Source organism: Molossus molossus, unplaced genomic scaffold (genome assembly GCF_014108415.1).
Source record: "Molossus molossus isolate mMolMol1 unplaced genomic scaffold, mMolMol1.p scaffold_m16_p_3, whole genome shotgun sequence".
NCBI lineage: Eukaryota > Metazoa > Chordata > Mammalia > Chiroptera > Molossidae > Molossus > Molossus molossus.
The window spans coordinates 95,421,418-95,431,148 of NW_023425366.1; positions in this window are offsets into that span (position 1 = coordinate 95,421,418).

Below are 9,731 nucleotides of genomic sequence, written 5' to 3' on the forward strand. Positions count from 1 at the left end.
ATGCACATCATGAACTTTGAGATGGCTTATGTTTGGGGAGGTTTTCTTTCACACACATAGCCACCTAAGGGTGTTTTTAGGCTAATATTTCATTCAACGAGTGTTTAATTATTATTTATGAGGCATTGAGACTAAGTTGAAAGAAAACCTAACCCCTACCCACCCACAAGCCTAGAGGAGTTGGAATAGTTAATTATGAGAGGCTATTGGACAATAAACAGTATGGATCCCTGTGAACTGGATGTGAGCCCAGGAAGTCTTACAATGGTTCTCAATCCTCCTAATGCCACGACCCTTTAATACAGTTCCTCGTGTTGTGGTGACCCCCAACCATAAAATTATTTTTGTTGTGACTTCATAACTGTAATTTTGCTACTGTTATGTCTTAGGCGACCCCTGTGAAAGGGTCGTTCGACCCCCCAAAGGGGTCGCGACCCACAGGTTGAGATCCGCTGCCTTAGAAAGTCATGAGTTTGGCACTGGAAGAATTTAGAGTAAGAAAGGAGTCAGGTTTTAGATGAGAGAGGATAGAATAGGCCCTTACCACAGTTTCCTTGCTGTTAGTCTTTATAAGAGGCCAAGTGCTCATATTCACCTTTCTAAAATACTAATTTATTCATATTTTGAGTCCATACTTCATAAGCTAGCACTGAATCCTCTACAGTGGCCTCAACTCAACTTAAAAGTCTTACCTCAGTATTCCCCAAGACAAACCCAGCAAGAGTGCTGTGTCTGGCCTGCCTAGTGTGGTTCAGTGATTGAGTGTTGACCAAGAGGTTGTCAATTCGATTCTGGGTTAGGGCACATGCCCAGGTTGTGGTCTCAATCCACAATGGAGTGTGTGCAGGATGCAGCCACTTGATGTTCTCTCTCATTGATGTTTCTATCTCTCTCTTCCTTTCTCTCTCTCTAAAACCATTTTAAAAACTAATAATAAAAAAAGAAAAATCTCAAAAACAGTGGTATGTCTGCAAAAGGTAACGCAGAAGACACTTTGTGCTACCTACTGTTGTGCATTTGTGTCCTTTTACTCACTTGCATTGCTGTTTCCTACATTCTCTGCCTATCCAAACTCCACACATCTCAAAATCCTGTGAATGAAGACTCAGTGCAGGACAGTTTCTTTCATGAAGCTTCTGAAACAGACCAGGGCTGTGAAGAAGGAAATAATCAGATGCAAGAGACGTTTACATGGAAACTTGCCAGGCTTGGTGGTTTGTTGAGCAGTAGAGGGAAGTTGGCTACAATTGCCTTTGTTCCCTTCACTGTTAAACCTTACAAAAAAATCTTCACCAGTTGCTAGTATCTTTGTGATTGGCATTCACTTCTCAACACAGGGCACTATTTCTGCTCCATCAAAACTGGTTATATCCAAGTTCCCATGGCTTAACTAATGAACCTATTGGACACATTTTTTAAGCCCTAATTTTTTGACCCCCCTTTTTTTTTTTTTTTTTTTTTTTATGATCACTCTTCCTTGTTTTTTGATTTTGAAAGCACCATTTTCTGCTGGTCTGCCTCTTGCTTTTTCAGGGGCCTTTCCCACTCTTGATTTCTTCACCTGTTCCTTAAACATTGATTTTCCCCTAGACTGTTCTCAGCCCTCTCCTTTTTTCACTTCTGTGGGTGATCCTATCTTCTTCCATGACTTTAGTTACCACTATATGCTACTCTTGCTTCCAGCTGATGCCTGAATACTAGATGTTCTTATGCCACTTCTGAGCTCATCCTTTCTGCCATACCCCATCTTACTTTCAATGACTACCTTGGTTAATTTTGGTAACTGGTTTTCCTAAGCCGGAAAACTTGTAGTCATCCTCCACTATTCTCCTTCCCTTTATATGCAGTCGCTAAATCCTATCAATTTTTCTTCAGAAAGACCTGATTCTGTTGCCTATTACTTCAACTTCCTTATTTTAGGCCCATCATATTTTATGGGTTGGTGACACAGCCCTATGCTATTGGTCATTTCCCCACCGCTAGGCTCTCCTCCATACAGCTGCCAGAATAAACTTTCCTGGAAATGAGTCTGACCATATTATTCTCTGCCCAGATAAAGTCCAAAATCCTGAGTGTGGCTTACATGTCTCTTCATTATCTGGCTCTACTCTATTTTTCTGCCATATCTTCTGCTTATACTTCAGTCGCATTAAATTTTTTTTCATTAGGCCTTAAATTTAGTATTCCCTTTTAGCTTTCTGATCTTTAGCACATACTGTAATTTTTGCTGAAACACTCTTTACCTTGTTGATCCTGGTCATAGTTCAAGACCTAGCTCAATGTCATTCTTTGAGGATGTCATACCCAACTCACCTAGGTAGGGAATATCATTTCTAATTTTGTGCTTTGAAGCACTTTGGTCATATATATCCATTTCAATACCTATACCAGTATATTGCACATAGTAGGTGGTTTGTATGTTTGTTGATTGGTGAAAAGCAAACAGGAAGTATATTAGTTTCCTATATAGAGCTGCTATAACAAATTGCCGCAATTGTATGACTTAAAACAACTGAGTTGTATTCTGTCACAGTCATGGAGGCTAGAAGTCCATGAGGGTCAAACTCCTCTGAAGGCTCTAGGGAAGAATCCTTCTGTGACTGTTGGCTTCTAGTGGCTCCCAGCAATCCTTGGTGCTCCTTCACTTATAGTTGTATCATTCCAATCTCTATCTCCAGGTCTTCTTCCCTGTGCATTTCTGTGTCTGCATCTGCCTCTCCTTTCTCTTGTAAAGATACCAGTCATAGGATTTAGGACCTACACATATCAATTATGACCTCATCTTAAGTAATTACCTCTGCAAAGACCCTATTTCCAAATAAAGTCATATTCTGAGATTCCAAGTGGACATGAATTTTTGGAGGGGAAGGGGGACACTATTTAACCTATTACAGGAAGCATTGCTCATTTCTTCTGCTGTTAGAAGTAAATGTACCCAGGATCATACAGTTTTGTAGTTAAACTACTTGAAGAACTCTATAGATTTGCTTCTTCCTTTATTTGCCTGTTATTTTAGGAAGCAGCTGCTCTTTTCTTGGGTTTCTCTACATCTGTCTCAGATTGGCCCCTGTCTGCTCAGGCATCCCAGGGGGTCCTGCCATGAGGGAATATGCCTCTTTGAATTCTATTTATGTTTCAGTCCTGAAGAGTTTTTATAAATGGTCTATTTGGGACCCTCAGTAATTTATAGATTCTTCTCTGGAGGAAGTAGAGCTTCCTTTTTTTTTTTTTTAATTTTATTTTTTTCCTTTACTGATTTTTAGAGAGAGAGGAAGGGAGAGGGAGAGAGAGAAACATCGATGAGAGAGAACATTGATTGGCCGCCTCCTGCATGTCCCCCACTGGGGATTTGGCCCACAACCTGGGCATGTGTCCTGAACGGGAATCGATCTGGTGACATCTTGGTGCATGGGTCGATGCTCAACCAGTGAGCCACACCGGCCTGACTAGAACTTCCTTTTAATTAATTGCTGGGAAATAATCAGGATCACTTTTTATTTTTTAAATCCTCACCAGAGGACATTTTAAAATTTATTTAATTAATTTATTTTTGTTACAGATGTTTCTCCTTTTCAGGATCACTTTTAATCACCTAATATGTGCAGAGTTCTTTACGTATCCTAAGGTTGGAGAAAAAGAAATGGAAGACATCTTTTACTCTAGAGATCCTTTCGATATAAATTGAGGGGAACACATAAAACTAAAGATATTTCTTTAAAAAAAATTTTTTTCTTTATTGATTTTAGAGGAAGGGAGAGAGATAGAAACATCGATGAGCAAGAACATTGATTGGCTGCCTCCTGCATGCTCCCCACTGGGGATTAGGCCTACAACCTGGGCATAGGTTGTATGAACCCTGACTGTGAATTGAACCAATGATCTCTTAGTGCATGGGTCGATGATCAACCACTGAGCCACACCCACCAGACTAAAACTAAAGATATTTTTAAGGTCCAAAGACAATGTAGTTAATTAAATGCCATGAGGGATGCAGGAACTGTATACCTTAGAGATTCAAAGGAAAGATAACACTTCTAGCTGGGAGCTGAAGCAGGGTAAGTTTCACAAAGGAGGCTGCATTTGAGCTGGGTTTTGAAGATTTTGTTAGGTGAGGTTGAAAGGGAGGCTTTTCCAGGTGGAGGGAGAAGGTTTGAGAGGAGAAGGAAATGCTTAGGGAATAAATGTTCAGGAGATACTAGTTTAGACTAACTGGTGCATAGAGAATATGTGATAGAGGATGAGATTGTAAAGGAAGAGTGGAGTAAGATTGTGGATAATGAATGCCAGGCCAAGGAGTTTAGATTTTGTTTGGCAGAAATAATTGAGGTATTTAGCTTTTAACAGCTAAGTGTTGTCAATCAAGATAGAGAATCTGATTTGTTTAGGAAGGTGAGGAGCTTAGGATCTGACTTTAGGACATTAAAAGAGATAACAGGAATGCAGGGACAAAAGAAGTATATTGTAGGTAGAAGCAATTGTACTGTTTATTGAGTGAATGAGGAAGAGAGAAGGGAGTCCCTGATCATTGTTGCCCCTATCCTTTTTTATTTTGAAAGATGTTAAAGTTAAAAGAACATTATACCAAATACTTATACATGAGAAGGAGGAGCAGGTTTGGGACTGATACAAGAGCCACATGGAAATGGCTTTTTAGCTTACTGAACATGCTACCACAGGTTTGCAAATACCCCCATCTCAGTATATGGGAATATCACTCCTCTATCTCCTCCACCCAGAGGGAAACCCTTGTTTTTTTCATATCCATATCCATTAGTTAGTAATCCTGCTGAGGAGACCATCAACATTTTGTCAGAATCCAAGTATTTTGTACTAGTTCCTCTGCCACCATATGAGTCCAAGTCACCATCATTTCCCTCATATGGATTATTACAGTAGCCTCCTGGCTAGTTGTCCTGCCTCTGCTGTTGCCTCCCTGCAGACTGTGAGCAACATAGCAGCCAGCGTGATCCTGTTGAAATGTCAGATTTTAACTTCCTCTGATCAGAACCCTTCAGTGTTTTCCAGTTTCGTTCAGTGAAGGCAAACCTTTTACAGTGGCCTACAGGGTCCTGTGCTTGCTGACCCCCTTTTTATGTCTCTGATCTCATTTCTTACTATTCTCCCCATTGCTCATTCTGTTCTAGTCACACTTGCCTCCTTGAACATCCAGGGCCTTTGCACTTGCTATTTCTCTGTGTGTAATACTTCTTCCCAGATACCCTTATCTACTTTAAGTCTTTGCTTACATGTCATTTTCTTAGTCCTTCTTTGACAATAGTATTTAAAAATGCATCCTTCGAGAGAAGGAAGATGGCAGCGGGCAGGACCGAAGGGAGGGTGAGTGTGTGAGAGAGTGAGCTAGTGTGTAAAGAGGGTGAGTGGACGACCAAACTTGTGCAGTGCAGAGATGCGGAGCAGAAGGTTCCTGTGCTGTGGATGGGAGCAGCTGGTTACCGGGCTACCACGGTAAGCTGCTCTTCAGGGCGCTTCTCCCTGCACTGCGGGGATGTCCCACCATTTTGGAAGATCCCGGGTCATCCCTGGGAGAAGGCAGTGGGAGCAGCTAGGGCCAAGCAACCTGAGCCCACCAGCGCACCTGGTACCATCGGACAAGTGGACACTGTGTCAACACAGACCAGTGCGCAGTAGTGGAGCTACCAAGGTGCCGGTGAGGAAGCCATGGACAGCCAGGAGCCCAGCACCATGCCCCATAGTAGCAGCTCGATCAGAGTCGAGATATACCTCCAGCAACAGAGGCTGGGGAGCAGATATCCATCCCCAGGCAACAGAAGCACAGACCAGCAGCTGAGACCCATCCCCAAAAACTACAGCAAAAGCTGAGCAGAAGTTGAGCCCCACAGGGCAGCAGCACTCCCCAGCCGCCAGCTGTGAGTCTTGGGGCTCCACAGAGGCCTGTGAAGTTCAGCAGCTCACAAGAGCAGTGGGAAGCTGGAGCCCGAAGGAGACTGGTGCTGTCCAGCAACCCACCTGCAAGACATGCAGGGTGCAGGGGCACCAGAGAGGCCTGTGCGACCCAGCAGGGACTGTGAGATCCAGTTACCCGTGGGACCTGTGGGGTGCTGAACCACCAGAGAGGCCTGTGTGACCAGCAGGGATTGTGCCATTCAATTACCCGTGGGACCTACAGGGTGCGGGGGGCACCAGAGAGGCCTCTGTGACCCAGCTGCGCACAAGATAGGCTTAGAGGATGTGAAAATGGAGGCAGAGTGAATGGAAGCTACACAGACAATCTCTCAGGACCAAACGGGAATTACAACTAAAATAAAGACAAATCCTCAGAAAAGAAGCAGGACAGGACCATATAACCAGGGACACTGGTAGCATCTGTGGAGGCAAAAGAGGGAGACATGCTGGGAACCCATGGACAGCAGCAGTCTTAGCTGTGAGCAGTGCCCTTGGGGATAAAGACCAAACCTGCTCCACAGTGCAGAGAGCCAGAACAGAGCACTAAATAGCCACAGCCACTCACTTGGGGGCTATGGGAGAGGGAGGGCAGACTGGACTGGAACACTGTGGGGACACCGGGATTTGGAGGGCACTCAGAGTTTTTCTGAGTTGCGGCAACAAAGGATTGTGGCCAGTGTGCTCCTTCCCAGAGCTATGGGGAAAAGCAGCAGCCCCCACCTTGGAGAGTCAGCCTTTCCCAGGTGAGGCAAAGAAATGCAAATTGAGGCTCATTAACAACCAGCATCTATCCCACCCTTCGGAAATCCTCTTATGTAGAACACCAGAGCTACATTCAAAGAAACTGAGTAACTGAGACTACTAACCTCTAGGAAAAAGCTAGAGGATAACTGAACCTTGCCTGGGCTTGCAAATCTACCCAGGAAAGGAAGACGTGACAGTGGTGTTTAATGTGGGCCTGCCCAGGCCCATCCAAACCTAGAAGAGAGAGCCACAAACAGCAGAACACCAACACCCACAGGGAAAATTTGGCAGGCTCTAAAACCCACTGAGATAGCCAAAATGGTGAAACAAAGAAAAAAATCCCACATGAAAGAAAAAGAGAACTCTATCGAAGATGAGTTAAATGAAATGCAGTTAAGCAAATTATCAGAGGTAGAGTTCAGAGCCATGATTTTGAGGAAGCTCAACAGCATGAGTAAAGACATTAGCACCATGAATAAAGATATAGAAACACTGAAAACCAACCAAGTGGAAATGAAGAATGACAAAGCAGAAATAAAGAACACATTGGAAGGACTAACCAGCAGAGTAGAGGAAGTTGAGGACCGGATCAGTGAATTAAAAGACAGGGTAGAAAAAATCAACCTATCAGAAAAACAAAAGGAAAAAAGAATTGAAAAACAGGAAGATAGCTTAAGAAAATTGTGGGATAACAGGAAATGTAAAAACATTTGCATCATAAGAGTCCCCGAAGAGGAAGAAAATGGGCAAGGGTTAGAAAATATATTTGAGGAAATAGTGACAGAAAACTTTCCTAACTTGGTGAAGGAAGAAGGCATTCAAGTTCAAGAAGCACATAGAGCCCCAAGTAAGAAGAAACCAAACAGGCCCACACCAAGACACATAGTAACTAAAATGCCAAAAATTAAAGACAAAGAGATTCATAAAGGCAGAAAGAGATAAACAACAGGTTACCTCCAAAGGAAACCCCATAAGGCTCTCAGCTGACTTCTCAACAGAAACACTACAGACCAGAAGGGAGTGGCATGAAGTAATCAAGGTCATGAAAAACAAGGATCTGAATCCAAGACTACTCTACCCAGCAAGGCTATCATTCAACATAAAAGGTCAAATAAAGAGCTTTCCAGACAAAAAAAGGCTAAGGGGATATATTAACACAAAAACAGAACTGCAAGAAATGTTAAAAGGACTGCTGTAATTAATAGAAGAAATAGAAAGAAAAATAGAACCACACTAAACAAAAATGGCAATAAATAAGTACATATCAATTATCACCTTAAATGTGAATGGTTTGAATGCTCTGAAAAAAAGACACAGAGTAGCTGACTGGATAAGAAAGCATGACTCACATATATGTTGTTTATCAGAGACCCACCTCACAACAAAAGACTCACATAGGTTTAAAGTGAAAGGATGAAAAAAAATCTTTCAAACAAATGGAAAGAAAAAAAAAGCTGGGGTAGCAATACTCATATCTGATAAAGTAGATTTTAAAATGAATACCATAACTAGAGACAAAGAAGGCCACTACATAATATTGAAAGGATCTATCCAACAGGAAGATATAACCTTGGTAAACATATTTGCACCAAATATAAGAGCACCAACATATATTAAAACTCTTCTGGAGGACTTTAAAGGAGAAATCAACAACAATACAATTATAGCAGGGGACTTCACACCCCACTGACATCACTGGAAAGATCATCTAGAGAAAAAATTAACAAGGAATCACAGACTCTAAATGAGCCCTAGATCAAATGAATTTGATAGGTATCTACAGAGAATTACTCCCCAAACCTGCAGAATTCACATTCTTCTCAAGTGCACATGGGACATTCTCAGAAATAGACCACATGTTAGGGCACAAACTAAGTCTCTACAAGTTCAAGAAGATTGAAATCATATCCAGCATCTTCTCAGATCACAATGGCATGAAACTAGAAAAACACGTTATTCTAGTTTCTAGAGGCTAAATAGCATGTTATTGAACAATGAATGGGTTATCATAGAGATCAAGGAAGAAATTAAAAAATTCCTGGAAACCAATGAAAATAAACAACAACAACAACAACAACACAAAATCTATGGGATGCAGCAAATGCAGTTTGAGAGGGAAGTTCATAGCACTACAGGCCTACCTCAAGAAACAAGAAAAATTTCTAAAAACTATCTAATCTCACAACTTAAAGAACCAGAAAGCACACAAAAAGAAAACCCCAGAGCAAGTAGAAGGAAGGAAATAGTAAAGATCAGAGGAGAAATAAATGACATGGGGACCAAAAAAACAATTCAAAGTATCAAGGAAACAAAAAGCTGGTTTTCTGAAAAGATAAACAAGATTGATGGACCCTTAGCTAGACTCACCAAGAAACAAAGAGGGAGAACCCAAATACACAAAAGCAGAAAAGTAAGAGGAGAAATAATAAGTGACAGCACAGAAATACAAAGGATCATTAACAAATATTATAAACAATTATATGGCAACAAATTTGACAATCTAAGTGAAATGGACAAATTTCTAGAAACACATAGTCTCCCGAAACTGAACCGCAAAGAGATAGAAAACTTGAACAGAAAATAATAACAGAAGAAATTGAAGATGTAATCAAGATTCTCCCAGCAAACAAAAGCCCAGGCCCGGATGGCTTCATGGGGGAATTTTGCTGAACATTCAAAGAAGTACTAATACCCATTCTCCTCAAACTATTTTTAAAAATTCAAGAAGAAGGAAGTCTTCCAAACTCGTTTTATGAGGTCAGCATAATTCTAATTCCAAAACCAGAAAAGGACACTACAAAGAAAGAAAATGACATGCCAATATCCCTGATGAACATAGATGCCAAAATCCTGAACAAAATACTAGCAAATCGAATCCAGCCATACATCCACAAAATTATTCACCATGACCAAGTGAGATTCATCCTAGGGATGCAATATTCACAAATCAATAAATGTAATACACCACAAAAACAAAATAAAAAATAAAAATCATATGATCATATAAATAAATGCTGAAAAAAGCATTCGACAAAATCCAGCACCCATTTCTGATAAAAATG